This window comes from Solanum pennellii, chromosome 11, assembly GCF_001406875.1.
Source record: "Solanum pennellii chromosome 11, SPENNV200".
In the NCBI taxonomy this organism is placed as follows: Eukaryota; Viridiplantae; Streptophyta; class Magnoliopsida; order Solanales; family Solanaceae; genus Solanum; species Solanum pennellii.
The window spans coordinates 42,085,687-42,098,209 of NC_028647.1; positions in this window are offsets into that span (position 1 = coordinate 42,085,687).

The following is a 12,523-nucleotide window of genomic DNA, read 5'->3' on the forward strand; positions in this document are numbered from 1 at the left end:
AGAAAATAAAAAAAATCAAATGATGACTAGACAGTATCAAACAAAGCTCAAGCTCATTGTAGCTTCTTCTCTAATGCAAAATAGTGTTTTAGCAAATGCATTTTAGAGCCCTCACATCAAGAACAATTCTATGCTCTCAAAAATCAAATCAATAAAGAAGTAATGAATCAATACAACTCCCACTCTTAGAAAGAGAAATACATGCAAGATATATCCTATAGGTTTGCTCATATTTTTCAATCATCACACATTATAATTCATGCAAGATCTCAAGGATATTTAAGGTTTGTAATGGGACTGGGGGTTATGATATGGTCAATTTTTCTTATTGAATTCACTTTTTCAAATCATTGATGTGATCATTTTCATCTCTTCTCGAGTTTTTTCCATTATTATTCACTTGAGAATTCAAACTCTGATTTATCAATAAGCTTGAAACCCCTTTTATTTCACCAAACATTCTTTTTTCATTTATAGTTCCAAATGTTTGTTCATCATAATCTCTATCTCTTTATAAGGAGGGGTTCATTCTTTTTGTAAAACACTTCAAAGTTGAGTCTCATTTCATCTTCTTTTCCTTCAATTTGGATTTATTCCTCCTTCCTTTCTACACCCCCCAACTTTGGCTTTTCTCCTAAGTTGACTATTCAATCCAATCAATACTTTGAAATGGATTTATGGGTGAGAAGTTAGGGATAATTTTGGTTCAAGAGGATTCAAAAATTTTCTCAATAAACAAGTTAGTCTCAGATGGTGCCAAAATGGTTGCACACGTCACAAGGTAGTCAGAAAAAGGTATGAACATTTGGGATTCGTCTCACAATTTATTTCCAAGATCATTCCTTGCATTCATCAAAGCTAGACAATCGGTCTACAAAGGCAACAAGAATGCTTTCAAGTAAAACCTTATCAAAGAAGGCACTTTAAACACAATTATTTAGCACTAACCTACAAGATCAAAAGCTTACTTTTGATGTTTATTGTAAGGTTGATATCAAAGCGTATCCAGACAACTCAATTTCAAAAAGATCATTCAGAAGTGGAATAACTCTGATTTTCATCTCGCAATACCAACTGTAAATACAACGCACATCATGAATATTATCCAAGACTTCAATATTGAACACAATCGATCCTCAAATCATTATTAATGAAAATCAACATTTCACATCTTCCAAGTTTATTGGGCAAAGGATAGAGAGAAAAAGTGATCCTAACACTATTTAGCATAGGGTTGGAACCCTAGGCGCATCACACCCTACCAAACGAAAGATGCAATATCCTCAATGCGAACTTATATTGAGTGAATCCCTGGTGAATGAAGGGTGATGACATTTGCTTAAGAGGGCGACAATTAACCCAAGATCGCCGACCAGGTTAGTGGATCACATAACTTGGAATTATCACCAACCGGACATGTAGCACATGAGAAACCATCATCTGACTCAATAAGTTGAAGATTGAAGTCCTAATTGATAGTCAAGTCACCATATTGTCATGATCATCACAAAAGGTTATACTACACCCCCTAAATCGTGCAGCCTATTGGGTGAACACATTGGCAGATAATCAAATAGGGTATATACATCAATGAACTTGATAGTAATTCAAAAGAGTTGAGCTGCCCAAGGGGGCAGACTCGTTGGAGCTTCTCTTAGTGAGTTCAGAAGATCGTTGATTTAGGCTAGAGGTCACCTATCTTCTTTTCATCAATGTGATGTGGAAATTCTATCAAATATCATCCAAGTATACCACTTCAAAAACTCTCACATCACGACCCTCCTCAAAGTATACTTTCAACTGTTGGCTGTGAAGTTTGAATTTAATACCCTTGGAATCTTCAATATCGCTGAATTTTTATAAACTTGACTCACCCTGTACGTACCAATCCATTTTGATTTAAGCTTTCTTGGGAATAGTTCTGATCGTGAATTGAAAAGGAGAATTAGCTTACCCACTCTAAATTCTCAATTCAAGATCTTGGAATTGATGTACCGTGGTTTTACGGTACTTTCAATGCTTCTTCCTTAAGTTTAGTGTGTGTCTAAGGACTTTTTGTATTGATTTTAATGTAGTTTTCTCTTTGTTTGCAGGAAATCTGTCCAGAAGGAGAACGTGGGAGAATTGTGCTTAAAATTGCAAAAGTGACGACCTACGGAGCCATCGACGGTCCGTCGTGACCTCGACGGTCCATAAGTGGCCACCATCGTACGGAGAAAAAGACTACTAAAGGACGTTGGGGAATTATGACTAAGTGTGGGGCTACGGAGTCTCTCGACGGACCGTCATAGCCATGACGGACCGCCCTCACATCCATCAATGTTAACAGAAAGTAGCCCCAATACCCATATTCAAAAGATTCTTTCATTTAGAAGTCTTTTTAACGAGTGCATGCATTAGAACTCGCCTTATTGCTACTTGTCGGACCAATGAGGTAGATAATAAGAAAAGAATTATTCAACGTAGATTTAGTATATTCTATATAATAGGCTAATGTCGGTTGGTGCTATGTAACAACTAAGCCAAACACCGATTATGATGATTAATATGAGGTAAAGGTAAGGTTTAGTAAAGCATACACACGTAGCCGGACCAAGGTGCGGAGTGAAATTCCCTAGTTACCGCACCAAGGAATTATGGATACATAACTTACCACTTTGCATGTAAGATACTAGGAAAGGATTGTTATTGCTAGAATTACAGCGTTATGAACCATTGGGGAACACTTAATCCCTAGTTACTCTCATTACTTGATAAAAATCAAATCTTTACTTATTTACTTAGAAACAACTAATTACATTTATTGCTTAAAAACCCCTTTTTGTTACTTGTTTCCTGGAAAGGACTTGACTAAATAGAATTATTAACAGGTTAAAGTTAAGTCTAAATCATTTTCCTCATGGGATCGACCCCAACCTTATAGTTGGGTTGTTTACTTGATATGACAACTTATACTTCTTTTCGAGAAGTAAATTTGAGCGTATCAAATTTTGGCGCCGCTGCTAGAGACAGTGGCCTTTAGATCAACTTTAAGATTATTACCAAAGATTAGTCAACATTTTCCTGATTTTACTTTTTCTCTTTGTTTTTATCTCTTGCAGATCTAATTTCCGTGTATGCCAAGTATGTGGAGTAGAGGAGAACCCATTCTCTCACCCGACCTTGAACTAGAGCGTACACTGCGCAGAATCAATAGAAATTTGGGTATTCTTGATGACTATCACAACCTGGAACTTCCACCACCAGGTGATGCTCATGATCAACTATTATCTGAAAATCGTGGGGAAGGTGAAATACGGAGGCAACCTCCCGCTCCACGCCCTCAAGAGTATTAAAGGGGATATGATAATATTACTGACTCTGACGGGACACTTGTCTTGCCTACCCTACCATATGGCCATTCATTCGTGGTAACTAGTAGTCTGATGCAAATTCTCACCGCTAGAGGTTTTGTTTCTTGGCTACCTTCTGAGGATCCACATGCTCACATCACCAAGGAGAGTTCGGTGTGTAATAGTTGTGTAGGGAGGCCTGATTTGAATATGTACGTAATAGGGTTGAGAGTTTTTCCTCTCTCACTGATGGGACAGGCCGCTATATGGTTTACCGAGCTCTCGTATAACTCAATTTACACTTGGAATCAATTGAGGAATGTGTTCTTAGAACATTACTACCCGGTGTCTAAGAAGCTAAACCACAAAGATAAACTTTGTGCCACTACTGGGAGAATCAGTCAGTAGTTCTTGGGATAGGTTTACCTCGTTCTTGACAAGTGTCCCCAATCACCGCATTGATGATGAATCACTGAAAGAACACTTCTATCGGGGACAGAATGATAATAATAAAGCAGTATTGGATACGATAGCGGGTGGTTCTTATGGGGAGTGTCCTTATGCTGAGATTGCTGAGAAGTTGGAGAAAATCTCCTGAAATAATAAAGCTTGTAGCACTAGGAAGTCAGATTCTGGGAGACACACTTTTGTAGTGTAATCCGCACACAATCCAGCCACATATGAGATTCGTGAAGAAATGGCTCAAATGAGAACTGAGCTTGGGTTAGTCTTGAAACACGTCACTGGGGGTGCAGAAAAGGTAAATGCGGTGAACTACTTGTCTAAACCCCCACTGCCGATTGATGAGTATTACAATGAGGAGGACTCTTACGCGGTATGTGAGCAGACGGGGGTTTTCCGACCAAATGCCCAAGGCTCCAATCAGGAGAATTGGAACCAAGGTCAAGGAAATCAAGGTCGGAACTATGGTAATTAGAACTGAGAGGGTCATTATGTCCGAGATGGGAATTACAACCGAGACAACAACTTCAACCGGGGTAACTATGGTAACAGAAATGATAGGAGTGGGCCCTATGTTCCACCTCAAAATCGTGAAGTTGCTCCTGGGAATGGTGGTTGCAGAAAATAATGAGGAGGTTTGATGCCAATGATGAGCACACTAATGAGTTGAGGAGTGACTTAGCGAGTATTGGGAAAAAAGTTGATGCACATGCAATATCGATTAATCATCTTGAGTTTCAAATGGCCCAATTATCTTCGACTGTGAACCCACACCAACCGGTCACTCTTCCTAGCAATACTGTCCAAAATCCAAAAATGATGGACATTGTATGGAAGTCAGAACTCGAGAAACCATTGACCCACCGATACCATCTGGTGTAGAAAATATGATAAGAGACGATGATAAGGTAGTGGAGGTTAGTGGTAAGTTAGAGGATAAAACGGGGAAAGAAGCTGAAATACCCCAAAGGGTGACCCCCATTCCTAGACCACCACCTCCATTCCCACAGAGGTTAGTGAAAAAGGCTGAGGATGATAAATACCGTCTTTTTATCACTATTCTCAAACAGCTTTTCATCAATGTCCCTTTGTTAGAAGCTCTTCAACATGTGCCTGGTTATGCCAACTTCATGAAAGATATGGTCACTAAGAAAATATCGGTCAGAATTGAGGATGATGATAGAATGCACCATTGTAGTGCTATTGCTACAAGGTCTCTAGTGCAAAAGAAAGAAGATGTGGGTGACTTCACTATTCCATGTACAATCAGGTTATTACACTTTGCGAAAACATTATATGATCTTGAGGCAAGCATAAATCTCATGCCTTTTTCTATTTACAAGAAGTTTGGTTTGGGTGGCCCAAAGCCCACTACGATGCGGCTACTGATGGCCGATTGAACAGTGAAGAGGCCTATTGGGATACTCCACGATGTGTTAGTAAAGGTGGAGTCATTCATATTTCTGGACGATTTTGTGATTCTGGATTATGAGGTTGATTTTGAGGTGCCTATTATTCTTGGGAGGCCATTCCTTGCTACGGGTAGAGCCTTGGTTGATATGGAAAAAGGGCAAATGAAATTTTGATTGAACAATGAAGAAGTGACTTTCTACTTTTGTAGGTCCATGAGGCAGAGTGGTGAGATCTTATAGGTATCTGCCATATCTTACAGGGGTGAAAAGTCATCAGAGGTACAAAGATACGAGCCTCTATGTGTAGAAGCACTAGCGACAGTGATCATGAATTTTGATAGTGATTGTATTGAAAAGTATGGGTCATTGGTCGGCACTTGATCGAGGTGATGTTCGGTTCAAACAAAAGAAGTTGGAGTTAGATATGAAGAATCGTGATTATCCACCCGCAAAACCATATATAGAGGAGGCTCCAAAAGTAGAACTTAAGGCTCTACCACCTAATCTGAGGTATGTATTCTTGGGAAAAGGTGACAGTGTGCCAGTAATTGTTGCATCAGATTTGAATGTGCATCAAGTTGAGTGTTTGGTGGAGGTGTTAAAAAGGTTAAAAAGAGCTATTGGGTGGACTATTACGGACATTATTGGGATCCTTCTCGGGATTTGTTCACATAAAATCCAACTCATGCCCGATCATAAGCCAAGTATTAAGCACCAGAGACGTTTAAATCCACCTATATAACAGGTGGTGAAGAAGGAAATCATTAAGTGGTTGGATGCTGGAGTGATATATCCAATCGCCGACAGTAGTTAGGTATGCCCTGTTCAGTGTGTACCTAAGAAAGGGGGAATGACTCTGGTCCCCAATGAGAAAAATGAGCTTGTTCCGATGAGGCCGGTGACTGGATGGAGGGTATGTATGGATTATTGGAAATTAAATGCATGGACCAAAAAGAACCATTTTCCTATGCCCTTCATGGATCAGATATTAGATAGACTTGCAGGAAAAAGGTGGTACTATTTTCTTGATGGCTATTCGGGTTATAATCAGATTTCTATTGCACCGGAAGATCAAGAGAAAACCACCTCTACTTGTCCTTATAGGACCTTCGCATTCAAGAGAATGCCGTTTTGGTTATGTAATGCACCAGCCACATTTCAGTGATGTATGATGTTAATATTCTCTGATATGGTGGAGGACACTATTGAGGTGTTTATGGATGATTTTGAAATGGTTGGTGACTCCTTTGAGAGGTGTTTGAGTCATTTGTCCGAGGTTCTTAAAAGGTGTGAAGATTGAAACCTTGTGCTAAATTGGGAAAAATGTCACTTCATAGTGAAATAAGGTATTGTATTGGGTCATCACATTTCAAAGAAGGGCATAGAGGTTGATCGAGCTAAAGTTGAGGTGATAGAGCGACTTCCTCCACCTATCTCTGTTAAAGGTGTGAGAAGTTTTCTTGGGCATGTAGGCTTTTACCGGAGGTTCATCAAGGATATTTCAAAGATTGCACATCCTTTGTGCAAGTTACTTGAGAAAGAGTGTAAGTTTCATTTTGATGAATGTTTTCTTAAGGCATTTGGTGAGTTGAAGGAAAAGTTGGTATCTGCACCTATAATCATTTCTCCGGATTGGAGCAAGCCTTTTGAGGTGATGTGTGATGCCAGTGGGGTTGCTCTTGGTGTGGTATTGGGACAAAGAAGGGACAAAATCCTTCATCGCATTTACTATGCTAATAAATCCCTTAATGAAGCCCAAAAGAACTATACTGTGACTGAACAAGAGCTCCTTGCAGTAGTCTTTGCTTTCGAGAAATTTCACTCCTATTTTCTTGGCATTAGAGTTATAGTGCATACTTATAATTCTGCTTTGAGATATTTGACGGCAAATAAGGATTCGAAATCGAAGTTGATTCATTGAGTATTACTATTGCAAGAATTCGACTTTGAGGTAAAAGATAGAAAAGGGATCGAAAATCAATTTGCTGATCACTTGTCCCGATTAGAACATGAAGCAATGAGAGTGTTGGGTGAAAAGTCTGAGATTGATGATACTTTACCTGATGAGCATGTATTGGCTGCCTCCCAAGACTTGATTCCATTGTTCGTAGATTTTTCAAATTATCTGGCTAGTGATATTGTCCCACCGGACTCGTCCTTTTATCAAAGAAAAAAGTTCATGCATGATGTGAAAAAAATTCTTTTGGGATAAGCCATACTTTTATAGGAGTTGGGCTGATGGGATTATTCGACGTTGTGTGCCGGAATTTGAGATGTTGAGTGTTTTGGAGGCATGGGATTCTTCGCCTGTAGGGGGCATCATAGTGGTATTCGAACTGCTCACAAGATCTTGCAATGTGGCTACTATTGTCCAACCATCTACCAAGATGCTCATGAGTTCGCCAAGGCATGTGATAGATGCCAAAGAGATGGTGGCATTTCGCGAAAGCAAGAGCTCCATCTGAATCCCTTTCTTGTGATTGAGTTGTTTGATGTGTGGGACATTGACTTTATGGGCCCTTTTATGAGTTCTCATGGGATGAAGTACATTCTTGTGGCAGTCGATTATATTTCTAAATGGGTGGAAGCTATTGCACTCGCGAATAATAAAGGGAAGAGGGTCACCGCATTCTTGAAAAAGAACATATTTTCCAGATTCGGCACCCCAAGGGCTATTAGTAGTGATGGGGGATCTCACTTTTGAAACAAGCTATTTAAGGGATTATTGGAAAAATATGGGGTTCTCCATAATATGGCCACTCCTTACCATTCTCAAACTAGTGGGCAAGTTGAGGTGTCAAACAGGGAGATTAAGAAAATTTTGGCAAAAACGGTGAATGCTAATAGAAAGGATTGGTCAAGGAGGCTTGACGATGCTATTTGGTCCTATTAGACAGCATAAAGAAGCCCATAGGTATGTCCCCATACCAACTTGTATATGGGAATGCTTGTCACTTACCGGTCGTATTAGAGCATAAGGCCACGTGGGCAATGAAGAAGTTGAAAATGGAGTGGAATGAGGCTGCGAAACAGAGGTTAAACGGGTTGAATGAGATTGATGAATTTTGCTTGAAGGCTACGAAATTTCAACCCACTATAAAGAAAAAATGAAGAAGTACCATGACCAAATGATTGAGAAGTGCGATTTTTTTGTTGGGGATTTAGTGCTTTTGTTCAATTCTAGGTTGTGTTTGTTTCCGGGCAAACTCAAGTCCAAATGGACTGGTCCCTATTTGATCATCCAACTATTCTCTCATGGTGCAGTTGAGTTTGAGAACAAGGAGAGTGAGAGGTTCAAGGTGAACGGGCAACGAATCAAAATATATCTAGGGCATTCTGAAACGGGAAGGAAGTGATCGAGGCATACCATCTTGATGAAGTCTGAGTAATCAAGAGTCCTCCGTCGTGCCATGACGTTAAATCAAGGGCTAATTGGGAGGCAACCCAATATGTATCCTCTAGCCAACTATAGGTTTTTCATGATTTTCTAGGCATAGTTGCATTATTTTTGCTTTTATTACTTATGTCACGTCTGAATGTTCCTTTATTTTTCTTTTGAAGTGTTGGCTAAAGTATAGATTAGGTCCGTGTCCAAAAAGTGTCCAGAAAATAAAAAAAGATTAGCTTAATGGGTGTTAAATATGCAGGTATCACATCACCCGAAATCTGCAGAAAATTGGTCTGTTGCACCAATAGACGGAACCATCAATGGACCGTCGTGTCATCGATGGACCGTCGTGTCATCGATGGACCGTCGGTGGGATCCGTCATGCCCAGGTATGTCTTTCAAATTTTCCAAGTTAGGGAACCATCGACTGACCCCATGATGGACCGTTGACCCTGTTACGGTCCATCGACGGGGAATCATCGCGTCTTTACCCACTGACCCAACCTTACCCGTCCGGCTGAATATTAAAAGTTTTAAACCTTTAAAGTTCCCACCTCTTCACAAAACCCCTCATAACCGTTTCTCTCCTTATTTCCTACCATTTTCCCCCACTTCATCACCATTAACTCCCATTCCCTCTCCATCTTCTGATTTCCCACATTTTTCTCGAATTCCCCCAGTCCCTTTTTCTCTTAAATTCTCCCATTTTCTTCAGTTCCTTTGCCGGTCGGTGTTCGTGATGGTTCTTTACATTGTTCAACTACTAGAGTTCATATTCTTGTTGTTGTCTTACTATGTGGGTCTCCAATTTTGGACCCTTATTGCATGCTAGAACTCACCCCGGTAGTCCTAAGTTCCCGTAGAACACTGATATTGAAAAGGAATGGGGGTGTTTTGTTAAAAAATGGCGCGTGTTTCCTGATTCTTTTTCTGACCTAGGGTTGCTAGGCTGTTGAAAATTGAATGCTCAAATTCAAAAAGTTCATGCCCTACGAATGATGGGATGCTAGGTAAATTTTTAGTAAACTTTGGCTTCTCCTAATACTTCAACTTTGTATGATAGGGTATCCAAGTTTGGCTGCAAAACAGTGTTCCCTGAAGGTCAGTACAAGACCCCGTTGACGGACCATCGGTCGCTCGACGGACCGTCGTTGTGGTCCGTCAACCCTACCTTCCCTAGTTTACTCTAAGTGTCCAGTGATGGACCCTTGTGACGGATCTTCGTGCCTTCGATGGTCCGTCCTGCACAACTGTCGACACTGTCAGAACCTTTATTCTGATGTTTAGAAATTTTAACTCTAAGTGTCCCTGGACAGACCCTGTGACGGACCATCGTGCCTTCGACGGTCCGTCCTACCTAATCGTTGATACTGTCAGAACCTTTGTTTCTGATGTTTTCAAATTTTAGTCTAACTGTCCCTCGACAGACCCCTATGACGGACCGTCGTACCTTCGACGGTCCGTCCTACACAATCGTTGCCACAATCAGAACCTTTGCTTATGATGATAGACAAAAAATTCACTAAGTATTCCTCGATGGACCCCCATGACAGACCGTCGTGCCTCCAACGGACTTTCTATGGGTCCATCATGCAGTGCTGCAACTGCTGCACTGCCATTCCATTTCTGTTTCTACTTTATTGCTTTCATCTGTTGCATGTACTGATACTAATTTCTTTTCTTTACAGGTAATAATGGCACCAAAACAAGACCGCGTCTACTCACAAGGGTGGTCCAAGTTCGTCGCCCCATCCGCCCGGATGGTCATAGGTTCAGAAGATGAGCGAGACCCGGAATACTTTCCACCAGGCACTCTCACTTCCACTCGTGCTGCACGCACCACCAGAGCCACTCCCACGAAGGTGGCGCCCGGTAGAGTCATTGCCTCCCAGTCTGAAGAGGAGCACATACTGATCGACACACCTTTTGGTTCTGCTACACTATCTGAAGGAGCATCTGGCTCTGAGGATGCTTACGGTACTGAGGAAGTGTCTGGTTCTAAGGAGGTCTCCAGGTCTGAGGAGGTTCTAGCTTCCCCGCTCCAATTGTTGATCAGCCCAACCGGTGGTGTGTCGAGGGGCAGTACCAAATCTACACTGATGCTAAGATTCCCAATGACAAGGGGGTCATGACCCAGACCCTGACACTTGAGCGGCGGGTCCTCACGGGGAGTCTTCCAACCATGCTGACCATCCATGAGTTATTCACCTGACATCGGATAGAGTGGACGGCTCGAGATGTAGGCTGCTACAGTGAGGAGATGGTTCGAGATTTCTATGCCTCCTATGTGGCGACTCTCCGATCTCTGCTAGACAGCCGGGAAGCCCCCGCCAAACATGCTCCTTTGGATTATGTCCAAGTCCGCGGCAAACAACTTGACATTTCCTTGCCGGCAACCTGCAGGTTTCTCTATGGTGCGGATGCTGATGCCACCCAAACACCTCTCACCGCTGAGTTCGACTATCAGTGGAAGTTGATTAAAGATGGTCGGTTCCAGTGTTAGCCAGAGTTGAGAGAGACCACCAAGCGGTGGATTGCACATTACCGTTCCGTCGATTGTGAGGCTGCCGATTGGGTGCTGGAGCCCAAGGGAAGTATCAAGAAGGCTAACCTCATCTTCACAGCTAAGTTTTTATGGTTACTAGTTCGACACTGCCTAACCCCCACTGCAGCTGACAACATTGTCACTTGGGATCGTGCGGTACTGATGGTGGCGATGATTGCGGGGTTCGAGGTGGACTTCACATGGCTACTATAGGCAGTGATGCACGAGAGGGCCTTCAAGGCCACTACTACTTACCCCTTCCCGTGCATGGTTTTTGCTTTGTGTAGGTTAGCAGGAGTGCCCGTGTGGAACATTAATGTGCTCAAGACCCTTTCTGTCATAGTAGATATTGGCCTCATTCAGGATAAGGCTAATGAGTTTTCTCCCCACAGAGGGCCCCATTCGAAGGTGCAGCTGGTTCGTGACAACCTAGCGGCAAAGGTAGAGCAAGCCCAAGCGGCTAACCCGGCTACATCTGAGCCTACCGACACTAATCCGGTCGATTCTATCCTGGGTGGTAGCTCCGCTCCGATCTCCTCCCGCTCGACTCCATCTACTACTCTGGTCTCGATGGCTAAGGTCCAGAAACTTGAGGCCCAAATGGCCACACTTTTACACCACATCCACCCTTGGATGCAAAGTTCTATTGCTGAGGGAGAGGAGCGCTTAGAGAGGAAAATGTCCTAGCACACTGAGCGGAAGGTCATGGAGGTCTACCAGCGCTTGGACGCCTTTGAGACACGGATTCTTGCCCGACAAGCCCCTACAGTGGATGTGATAGCCCTCCAGGCTGTTGTGGAGAGTCTTAGAGTAGACCTAGATACTATACTAGAGGCTCGGGTGCCGGAGTCTGAGGCCCCTTCTATAGAGCTCGCTGAGGAACAGTGTTAGCTGCCTTGTTCTCCACTCCCACAGTGCCACCACCTCCCCCACGAGAGCATGACAAGAGGCACCGAATTAGAGATGAGGATGAGTCTCAGGCGCGTAAGAAGGAGCGCCATGAGTTGGACTCTGCGAGGAGAGCCTCACTTATTGATGAGGAGGCCCGCCAGTTGAGGGATATAGAGTTTGTTGCTGGGGCGTCTAGCTCCAAAGTTGTTGAGGCTGAGAGGAGCACTACTGATGGTGGTTTTGTTTTTTAGTACACTACTGAGGGTGTCCCGACTACAGAGAGAGCGGGTTCCGGGCAACCGAACCAGCCACCTTGTTGATCCCCGACGCTTTGCGCCTCAGGTTTGCTTCACCTACCACCCTATTTTATAACCTTTGTTGGGGTGGGGGTAAATGGAAAGTGAGTGCTAGGGTGAAGTCTTAGTATCCCAACTCACGATCCTCTCTTGGGGTTTTCTTGATTGTGTTCTTTTTCCCTAAGAGACTTGTTATT